The sequence below is a fragment of the Vanellus vanellus genome (genome assembly GCF_965231255.1).
Source record: "Vanellus vanellus genome assembly, chromosome: 1".
Taxonomy (NCBI): domain Eukaryota; kingdom Metazoa; phylum Chordata; class Aves; order Charadriiformes; family Charadriidae; genus Vanellus; species Vanellus vanellus.
This window is the reverse complement of record NC_138905.1, coordinates 70,847,005-70,858,604: the sequence shown is the minus strand read 5'-3', so window position 1 is coordinate 70,858,604 and position 11,600 is coordinate 70,847,005.

The window sequence follows — 11,600 nt, the reverse complement described above, 5'->3', positions numbered from 1 at the left end:
TGTTATTCTTCCACACACCCCTTTCTTTTTCACATGCTTCTCTTATTTCTTGGCTCTGGCTGGGACCAGGAGCAAGAGCAGGATGCTCTCATCTTTCCAGCCTGACTAGAAAAGGGAAATATTAGGAATCTAATGAAAAGCATGTCCCCTGGAGATTTCCAGCTCAGTTTTGCAGATGCAGCTGTAGTTCAGATAATCAACAAGACTTCGAGTACTTACTTGAATGGAATTATTCGGTTGCTCTGCAGCACTAAATAAAGCATGCATGGGATGAGGTTGTTGGTGTGGATTAATCTGTCACTACCTACAGTCTGTATTTTCAGCTCAGTTTTATGAGGTGTGAGTAATCCACACACTCGCGTCCTCAGCTCTCACCAGCATCGCTCATTTTCTAAATGATCTGACCCCTAGAGACCAGCACTCAAGTAAGTTTGTTTTGCTTAAATAGACCCACCATTGAGAGAAATGGCTCCTTCATTTACGGTAAAGCTGTTCAGCAGGCATTTAGCCTATGCCATCCAGCTTTTGTGCCGCTGCTGCTTCCCGCTTTCCTGTCCCTTTTACTGCTGCCAGCTGGCGTAGCTCATTGCCTGGCTAGATCGTACAAGGTAGGCCAACGTACCGCCTGTCTCTGGGAAACGAGACACTTCCCCCTCTGTAGAAGTCTCCAGCTCAAGCGGCTCAGTAGCAATCGCACAGTCTATGGCTGCATCCTACAAGGGTCTTCCACTGATGTCAGGACACGCGCTAAACGCAGCGCCAAACGAGTGGAGAATTTTGCCCTTATTTAGTGAAAAGTGCTTGGACACATGTTGAACTGATGAGCTCAACTGGGTGTATAGCAAATAGCCACAGTCATTTGCCAAGCTTTATTTAACACTCTTAAATGTGTTTGGTTTGTTCAAGCTGAGCCATTCTAAAGCCTTTTGACGTGGAATCCTGTGTGCAAACCAGCTCTAAGTAGAGGAATGTGTGAAGGGGAAATCCATACAAAGTATCTGTAAACAGATACTGGTGATTACAGTGTGATCTGTGATTATTTAAATGGATTGTCTAACACATTCTTGCTTGACATAATTAACTATACTTGTTATTCTGTTACACTACAGTAGCTAGCCATATGGTAGCTCAGGCATTTTTTGAGTGTTTTTTAATCACTATTATTATTAATTTTTAAAATTTTTGAATCTAGTACAGAACACACATTACATGATAAATTACCCATATATTACCTTAATAAATCGATATTTTGATCTAGCCAACACAATTTTACTAATTAAATGTCAATACATCCCCACGAGCGCAGCTCTTCAACATTGTAAATGTCACAAATTAGCAAATAGGCAGTACCATCTACAACTGTATTTCTTCAGATTACAGGCAAATTCTGCCATGCATCTCCTGTGACACAGCGTGGGGAGAGAGGAGAGGACAGGAGGCAGAGGGGGAAAAGAAAACGCGTGGAAAGGACCTGCCAGTGGAGAGGCAGTAGCCAGGGGAGGCTGTTCCTGCAACATTCCACATGCACTCGTGTCTCCCCTGTTATTCCCTGTCGGTCATTTGTGTTGCCAATAGAGAGGGGAGCCAAAAATTTGAACACAAGTATTCTGTTAGAGGATGTCACCACTGAGCTCAGGGAAATTAGCCGGTGAGATTGCCTAGCGTTAAAGGTCTCACATAGTGGTCCCTAACTATAGCCACTGATCTTAATTTTAGTGGGCTTGAATTAATTCTTTGGCCCTGTTGTTTTTAGTAGTTTTGACAGAGTGAGGTCTGTAGCAAAAAGAAAAGCCTTCGCTGTCTGTCCCTCCCTCCTCTCAGGAAGGGCAGGGACTTTCCTAACAGGGTTTGGTAACCGTGTACACTGGAACCCACCAAAGATTTTGCAAGTAAAATCTGTTATTTCTGTTACACACCTTGCTGCAGCAATTCTAGTTCCTCATCTTCTGAGATTATCTAGTCTCAGTTCCCTGAAGGTAATTCAGCTACAACAGTTTCTCCAACTTCTCTTTGTACCTCTTGGTCTTAAGCTGCCTGAATCCACTGATGTTAAATCCCAGCATTAAAATGCCAGACCAAGATGATATATATTCACCTCCACAGAAATGATTAACAAAGATGCATTCAGTTGCCAACTGTAATCAAGTAAATTGATATGCAGACTTATTGCTTACTCTGTGGTGACATTGGCCACTGCCATTACTGCTGAATTTCTGCTGGTTTTTTTTTTTTTTTTTTCTGTCTTCAACATACCTGTAGAATACTGCCCATTGCAATTTTTTAAAGAAGAGGCTTGCATAAGAATAATTTCAATAAAATGCAAATTCATGCTGTAACTGTAAGCAGTTTTCAAGTTTCCCAGTTCTCAAGATGGATTCTGAGGAAAACCTGGCATATGAATAGTCAGCCAGAAATCAGAGAATTCTCTAGGAAAAATTTGCCCTTCACCTATTAGGAAGGGCTCTATTTGCAAAACTACTCTTCACTGCCATCTTGTGACACAAAGAAGTGCTCAGCAGGAGCCTGTCTTTGAGGACTCAAACGCATCATGATAGCAATTGTGAAAAGCAATCACCTCAGATTAAACACTTGTTTGCATAGTTTGATGAAACAGGTCTTAAAGCTCTGCATGGAAAGGCTCAATTTCTCAGTGCTGTATCATCTTTAAAAGGTGTCAGTAGTTACAGAGGGACGTGCAGGGTTTTCCTGGCTCCTTTTTCTGACATTGCTATTAACTATTATTAATTTGCAAAATGAACCTTGGGAAAGTCAGCTTTCGACTGTGTCTGTCCCCCAAAAAGGTAGCTACTCCAATACACATCTGGACAGAAACTTTCCTCAGCTGCTGCCTAATCCTGTAGAAATTGAGTTCTCCACCCTCAGAGCTTCTGAGCTCTTTCAAAAGCACCTCAGCTCCCTGCTCTGTGTCTGTCACATGTTCAAGACACATCAGTATTTGTAAAATAGGTTTTCTTCTACTCATATTCCAGCATCCTGGCAGTCTTTGCAGAGCACACAAAACCGAGTGAGCTCTGCTCCAGGTAGTTTTGAGGAAGAATCAGAAGTTAATGTTGTCCCTCTTGCCCCATGCACAGAGGGAAAATTCATTTCCTTCAGTTTAAACACTTCTCCTTAGCACAATTTATTTATTATTTGCTGACCTAAAGGAGAGAGTGAACATGACTTTTACTCAGTGTTTAGAGAACTTACTTGGTACATAGGAGGGTTGTGCTGTAGTTTCCCTAAATAATTAACCCAAAATAGTGACACCAGAAGTCTAAGAGAACCACTCACTCAAGGCAGGAGTTCAGTCATTTCTCTCAGATCTAATTCAAGATACAAAAGAGAAATTCACTTCTCGCGCCCTCATGTAGAACCAATTTATCTTCATCCTTTCAAAGCAAGTTATCAAATGCACCAGAGGGCTCAGAAATAAACAAACAAACAACAAAAACAAAAAAAGCAGGGGAAAAAAAGAACCTAACCTTACCAAATATCTAGTAGCGTAACATAACAACATCTATCTAGTTTCTTTTACTAAATAACATCTACTTCTGATTTGTGACAGAATTGACACTGAATTTGGGACTACACATCCTGCTAGACAGCCAGATGACTAAGCAGTGACCAATGCTTCACCGTTTTTGTGACGTTTGCCAGCTCCCCCAGCCATAGAAATGACCTAGTAATATTCTCTAACCATGCAGGAGGTGTGAAATAATATAATAAAACTCATGCCTTTGCTCTATCAATAAACAGGCTTTGAAGACTTCAATGAAAGATACTGTTTAAATGCAAGTCACTGCAGTGTATGAAATCAAAATTAGATTTTATTAGGAATGATCTTTGAGGGAAAAATTTATGAGAAAAATGCTCTAGTGCTTGTCTGAAATAAAATGACAGGAAAATAATTAAGGTTTGGCCTTTGAAAGGCCTTCCTTGGTAGAATCAAACTGCAACAGTGAGATTTAATATTAAATACATTCGAGGATAAATACTCATTTCCTCGTTATGATTTCTGTAGTTACAGGAAATAAAACTATTATTGATTAGACAGACTGAAATAGTTTAATAGCTTCTCTTCTCAAGAACAAAAATCATCCAGCTCTTCCTTTGTCATAATTCTTTGAATAAACATTCGCCATCTGTGCTCTGGAGAGAGAGATTCATGCTTGTGATTAAAACACCCGTAAAATAAAGTAAAATAAGAACTGCAGGCCTGACACTGCAGTTGCTGGAAGAAGAACAATTCTACTGAAAAACTAAGTCCACGTCAAGGTGGATTACTGCAACGCATCAGTGCAAACTATTTCTGGCCCAGCCTGACAAACAAGTAGCCAGCTACCTGTTTTCTCTCACGGAGAGCCAAAAGCTAAAAGCATAGTTTTTCCAGAAAAAGAAGCCCTTAGATTTAAAGCCTGTAGTTTTCAAGGCACTGGGCTTAGCATTGCTTTATTACTCAGCTCTACAAATATGCATAACAGAGTTCACAATTCAAACGTGTCACTCACACTGCTTTTGGGGCTACATTGTCCTTTACGTACAACTTACCCTTTAATATCTGCAGTACCTTCCCACAGAATTAAATTCCAACTACTTTTGGTAGTACTGACAGAAAGAAATCCCAGACCACCCCTTCTTTAATTCCTACAAAATCTCAAGGGGAATCGCCCCCCCCCCCAAAAAAAAATAAAAAAAGGTGTCCAACATTTGATTTTTTGGATGTAAGAGAGAATACCACACAACAATTCATCTAAATAGAACCATGTCTCCTAGCAGAAGCATTTCTTCTTAAGCAGGTGAAAATGTAAAATTTGTGTGACCTGCTCTGACAGTTTATATTTAGTTACCTCGAACGTAAAACATTAGTCAGATCCTAGATTTATGTTCATCTACAAAGGCCCTGACATTTCTGGCATGTTAAGTTCAACTCCTCACACAAGTTTGATAGTCTTAAGCAAACAAAACCTCACAAAACAGTGGAGTTACATAAAGTAACCGCGATTTGTGATGCTTCCCTGTACGTATGTCAGAACTACTGAGGGTGGCCAAAACCAGCTCGTCCAGCAGTAAAATATAAATAACCTTAAAATTCTCTTTACTTGTAACAAGAAGGTAAGACAAAACTATGCAAAATTTATTTGAATTCTTACCATTTTATAACAAAAGAACGTTCATCTCACACTCTAGGCAGTGTTGACAATCTTAAAACTACCAGTATAAACAGAGCCATTAATGAACTTAAGTTTGTCTCAAAGAACCCGGCAGCAACACCATAAATAAAAGAGAACCAATTACAGCATCTCACAGCCCTCCACCACCACTTCAAGTCAGTTTGCAGCTCTGTGGAATTTCCCTTCCCCTATGGACTCAGCAGATGATTCAGATTCCTACAGCTGGATGCTAAAAGGAACCGTGCATCTGCACAGGAATATAAAGCCAGCCCATCCTTCATCCAAGTCTCCCGATAGAGAGAAATGATCTCTAACAGATCTGTAGAGATCTCTAACAGATCTTCTGCCAGCTGCTATGACTAATTCCAGAGAAAGAGCATTTTATTATTTTAAAAAATAGGAATCTTAGGTGTTCATGTTGGATCCTAGCAAGTTTCCCAGCTTTACCTCCTGCTGTATAACACAAAGTATTTAAATTAGAAAATGACCACGGATAGTTGGTGTACTTTGCAAACAACCTTTAGCAGAGGTTTAAAAAGAAAATTCTGCCTCTTGAGAGGCTAAACAAAACATGAAAAGTCAGGAAAGTTTAAGAACTGTTCCAGTTTACCCAAGGCTTTCCCATGTCCCTGACATCCTTACTGTCTCGACTTGGTTTGGAAGCATGGTTTTCATCACAGAAGGCTTATAAGTTTAGCTTTTGCTCAGCTTCTCTCTTCCATATTAATTTTATTGTCAGATGTATCCTTTTTCAACAGTCTATGTTGTATTTTCAACTCAGATTTCTTTTCAGCACTTGATAATATTCCATCAGAAGTCCTAATTCATGCTCTCTTTCTGCTGGTGTTTGTCATCACCAGAAGACTGCCTTCGAAGCTTTAAAAATGCAAATGCAGAAACAAGTGTAGAGACAGGGCACCTGTCTCTACTGCCATCATCTAAGAGAAAAAATGGGTTCTTCAATGACACTGGAGTTATAGTAGAAATTCAAAGCAGGTCTTTCTATTTTTATATTTGTCTGAGGAATGTTAAAATACCACATGAGGTAGGGAAAAAACTCCACAGTTGAAGTCTGATAATTAACCAGGTAATTTACAATGCACAATTGTTTTTGAAGGTTTTTAAATCAAGTGCTGCTTTCACTTTTTTTTAAGCCTTTGGGATATTTTTTAATTCTGCCTCTTTAAGAAATATTCCAACCATGGCATTCACCTCAATATGCCTTGGAGCAAATCCTGGTACAGATGGGTTTGTGTCAAACATTAAGCTCAGGAGAATCTGGGGTGTGGAACTGACCTTTTATAGCTAAGGCCCATTTTGCAAACTACTTGGGAGCTTACAAGTCCATGTCCATTATGCTTGCAGTAAGTCAAACCCTTTTCCAAAACTCTTAGGGAGGAAAATCATTTGCCTAGTGGTTTTGACCAAGTGAAAGGACTTTTTCTCCCTTTTCATTTAAGAAAAGAAATAAATAATTACAATGTACAGCCTACCGCCATATTCTTTAAGGATATTTTGGTTAACCAATCCCTATTGGAAATAATTCTGTCTATATTGCCTGATGTTTTCATTTGAGAAATTTTCCATTATGTACTTCAATTTATTTTTTTAAAAAAACTGAGATGTAGTCTCAAGAATTATTCCCTGCTCAGAAGCTTTTCTCCCTGGTGTATCAAAGCATGTATGGATTTTTCAAAGAAATGAGATAGTGAAATAAATGAGGTATTTAAATGAGTTTCCCAAGTCACAGACATGTCCTGCGTGTACATATTTCCAGTATGTGCCGCTACCTGTTCCAAAGCTGTCAGGTGCACAGCACTTGCATATCACCCAGAATTTTAAATGTCAGAAGAGTGCAGTATTTCTTAAAAGTGATTAGCTAACTGGATGATGGAGGGGGGGAGGGGGGAAGTTTTTATCCATGCTCTTTGTTCACGCTTTCTTGTAACACACAGTACTCCTTATTACACTGCGAAAGAGTCCTGTGCCGTGCTTAGGGCCTCAGCAAATGCGATGAGGGTGTTGCACCATAAAACCCCTCCAGAAGAGTCCAGGGCACCCAGATGGTGAAGGTTTAAGCCTTCAGAGGCAGAAGACAGCCCAAATCCCAGAGCCCGCTTCCTTATGAGCAAGTGCAAGACCACAGCCAAATGATTTACAGAAGTGTGGGGGCCCAGACCGTATCTCCCAGCTAGGAGGCCTAGAAGGCACCTTTGCCCATGTACCAAATGCTGAGTTTAGGAACCTGAGTCCTAATTTTGATCTTGATTTGGGGTATCTGGTTACAGAAAGTTATGTCTTATTGTTTCACATCTGTATCAAACATCTCTGGTACCTTTTACCTTCAGACAGAGCCAATTTCTCTCATCCCATTTTCAAACAAAACCTGAAGTAATTTCCTCAGGAGAGAGGCTGCGTATGTTCAGGTTGCTGATCACACAGCTCCAGCAGTTGACACTTAATATGCAAAGTAATTCTCACAGTAACTACTCATGAGAAATTCTTTCCTGGCAAAAAGCTCTTTAACAAAAGATTAGCACCATGCTGACCTGATGCTAAACGAGAATGCTTGATAATAAAGTTAAATACAATAACTGTCTCTCACATGCACAGCAGCAAGAAGTTATGGATAAAATAATGGGCTCCACAAAATATGTGTTTGCAAGACAGACTGAATTTAAATATGCCTGCACAAGGTTCCACTTTACATCCAATATGAACGCGACTAAGATATGAAAGGTAAAAGATAGGAAGACCTAACCATCTAGGCTCTCTGTAGCTTTTTCCTTTTAATACATTAGTTTTAGAAGATTTAAGTTATCACTTTGACATTACTGAAAATTTTAGAGTAAATCCAATAAAACCAAATGGCAGTCTACATCAGTCCTATTAACAATTTGATTCAGTACAGAAAAGTGAAAAACAACTGGGGAAAAAAAATACTTTTTTTTCCAAAAGCAGCAGAAAATAGGCTTTCTTATCCATACTGACAATTTAGTCTTCCCGAAAACCATGTAAAACTCTAGAAAATTCACATCTTGTCATAATTTTAGCTAACAGAAAAGATGTAGATCTTCTTTGTAGGCTTTTCTTATCTTTGTTTTTAAACAAAGAAGTGAGAATTGCAAAAATGAGCAGTGTTTTCAGTATGTATTCCCAGATTTAAATTTAAACAATTTTTTAAATACTCATAAAACCAAAGACTTACAATTAGCAACATCTTATAGGAAACGCTCTAAAGATTTCCAACCCAAAATTGAAATAGTGAAAAGACAATACAGATACTAGCCATCAGAAAACCAGTACGTCTAAAAAAAAAAAAAAATTAGCAGAGAGCAATAGAAATCCATCAAATGTATTTAGAAACAGGTCCAATTAGGCCCATTCTGCTAGATACCTGCAAGAAAAATGGCAAGGAATTTTTTTCCCCATGCTTTTCAGCCCTGCTTCTCTTCTTTACACTACAAACAGTCACAATTTTTCAAAATAATTAAAGAACTTGTATGTCGGGATTCCTTCCCATATTTCATTACCATGAGACTGAAAAACTGGGAGAGGCTCTTTCTGGTGTTGATTTTCTGCCTATATGCAGAGCAACTTCATTTTACAACAGATAAACTGAGAATAATCATCCTTCCCCATTCAATAGAGTCTAAGGGTAAGGAGAGAGGGGGTCACATATATCCAACAAGGTTGCAAACCAAGGTACGCTGATGTAAGACCTTGTCATCTCTACCCTGCACCCAGACGTTTGGCACTTCCTCCTTGTAAGTGCCTGCAGAGCTGCAGTATTTGTTTCCTACCATATTTTTATCTAAAGTTTAAGTAGATTGACTTAAAAGTAAGTCTTGGCTCCAACAGCTTATTCGAACTGAAACACATTATGGGGGAAGTCATATGAGCCACTTCACTGGCAGCAGGCGATGGGCAGCGGGGGCTGTGACTTCTTCCACCAGCACCGCCGGGCCCTGGAAGAGGCTGTTTGTCCATGGCTGAAGCCCTGAGACAAGCAGATGTTGGCCTGGTCTGCAGCAAGCACGTAGGGTCACAAAAGCTGTCGGCTTTCTCCTGTGCCACGCTGTCAGAGAGTCCACAATGGGCCCCAGCCATACACTGACGAACGCCACGAAGCCGTGTGATGCAAATAGCAGCAGGGGGGAATTAGTACAGCACACTCAGCAGGAGGTTAAAAGTTTCTGGCAACTACAAGCACGAAATGATGTTTTGCAACAGTGATTCGCCCGAGGTCTGTATTAAGCCTCCCTGCACTCTCTGGCAACTCACAGAAGTGTTGCAGAGACCCTAAATGCATGAGAACGGAGTGGCATTCTCAGCTTTAGCTATTAAGGGAGACGGGTCAGATTCAGAGAGTGCTCCAGAGAGGTCTCCACCTTCCCCCACTCACCTCTGGGTTTCTGATGAGCCCAGCAGACAAAAGGCCAGGAGAAAGAGCAAGATGCCCTTATGGGAACAACAGGTCTGCTGGCACACAAATAGATTATGTTCTTAAGGTGCTGCTATTTTCTCCCCTACCCTAGCTTTTGAAACATGCAGTAGAAGCAGCAATTTGGAGACTGACAGTGCTGTAAGTGATGCAAAACAGGGGTAGAAGACAAGGTGTGAGGTGCAACAGAGCTGGGTAATGGCAGCAGACAAATGAGCCATGTGAACATGGTCCTCCTGCACTGCAGTCAAGGTAAGGAGAGTCTAAAAGAGCAGAGTCCAACATTAATTTCTTTCAACTGCTTATTCTTCAAGTAGTTCTCTGAGCTTCGATGGATTTGATGCTGCCTAAAAGACAGACTGATCCACCTTTTTTCTCTTCAGATTTGGACACTCAAGCTTGAAAATACATGAAGTGTATTTTAAAAAGTGAAAATACAAGAAGGTATATATTTTTGGCCAAATCTCTAATCATCACTCACTCAACATTCAGATAGCTTCATTTCACGGGCGATGGAAAGAGTGGAGCAAGTGATGTTGGTTTCAAATATGAATACATCTGGCATGGTTTTTGTTCCTAGCACATGGTAATAGTTTTTTCCTGTCTCCTGAAAAGCAGTAAGTTTTGTATCCCCATAAGATGCAATCAGTTCAAAAGCTGTCCCTGAGAGTTCATGAATTTAAGAAAGGCAAAAGACAAGCAATTCTCTTTCAGGATGCACAGGCTTTAGAGTAGCATTTTCCCCTTCGGCAGATGAGACACTGCAGAAGAATTTATAGAGGCTGATGCTGGGCAATCTGAAGAATCACAAGTGGGTTAGAAATGTATTTTAAACAAAAGAGTGCTCGTGAATCCTTTAGTATACTGGCCACCAAAAATAAGAGAGATGTAATTGGTTTGCAACCTCTTGTGTCCTTTTTTTGTAAAAGTGACTCAAACACTGACGTTTCACATACCCATTATAAACGGTGCATGACCCTACCTAAGGTTGTGGAAATTTGCTGACCTAGCCCACTAGTGAAAGACTGGCCCAGAGAGAAGCGGTGATTCTCAGCTTTCAGAAAGATTTTCTAAAAATATGTTCTGCAGAAAGCCAACTGAAGTTAACAGGTCCATTTGGAAGCCTTACTTCCATATGTTTTGCATTTTTTCAATTTCCTTAGACTTTGATACACATGATTTTTAACTTTTATTAAACACCAATCATTTGTATGTAAAATTTTTCATTTCATTTGCAGTATCAGAAAGGACATCTGCACCAATTAATGCCACAAGAACTCCGAAAGTCACCATAGAAAAAGGAAAGGCTACAGAGGAAAACAAAAAGGAAAGAGCTTTGTAGCCATCAGGGAAGCCTAAACAAGAGGAATAGTATTGAGACTGTATTAGTTAAATCTCTCTTTCTAAAAGTAGATTGAAAATACTGAACCACAAGTATTCAATGACAGTCAGATTCTGACTGATTGAATCACACCAGCCTCAAGAGAGGTACAACTCCTTTGTACAAAAGCTGACTTTAAAACTGATCTTGTATTTCCTCATCTCCCACTCTTAAAAATCTATGAATCCTTTCTTCAAAATAGCAACGATGACCAAAAAAAAAAAAAAAATCTTTCCAAGTTCAGCAACATGCAGAGTAACATAATTCCTATCTGAAATAACACTGGCTGAGCAGTGAACCTGGAACATACATCTCTGGCTGGGAAAACAGCAGAGGTACTTGTGCAATCACATCTATTCCTAGTCAAGATTCTGCAGGACAGAGATTTACAGCAGCGCTCCCCCTGCCAGGCTGTAAGAGATTAGCTTGCTCTGGAAGGAGATGCTTCTTTGCCAGTGACCAAGAGTGCAATAACAGCGCGGAGGGAGCACACGACGTTACTGGCGGCGCAGTGTTTTCCGCCTCGGTGTGCCAGCCTTCCTTGCATACAGATGCCCGAAAGCTTCGTGTCAGCACAGCCTGTCTGCTGGGCTCTGCCTCG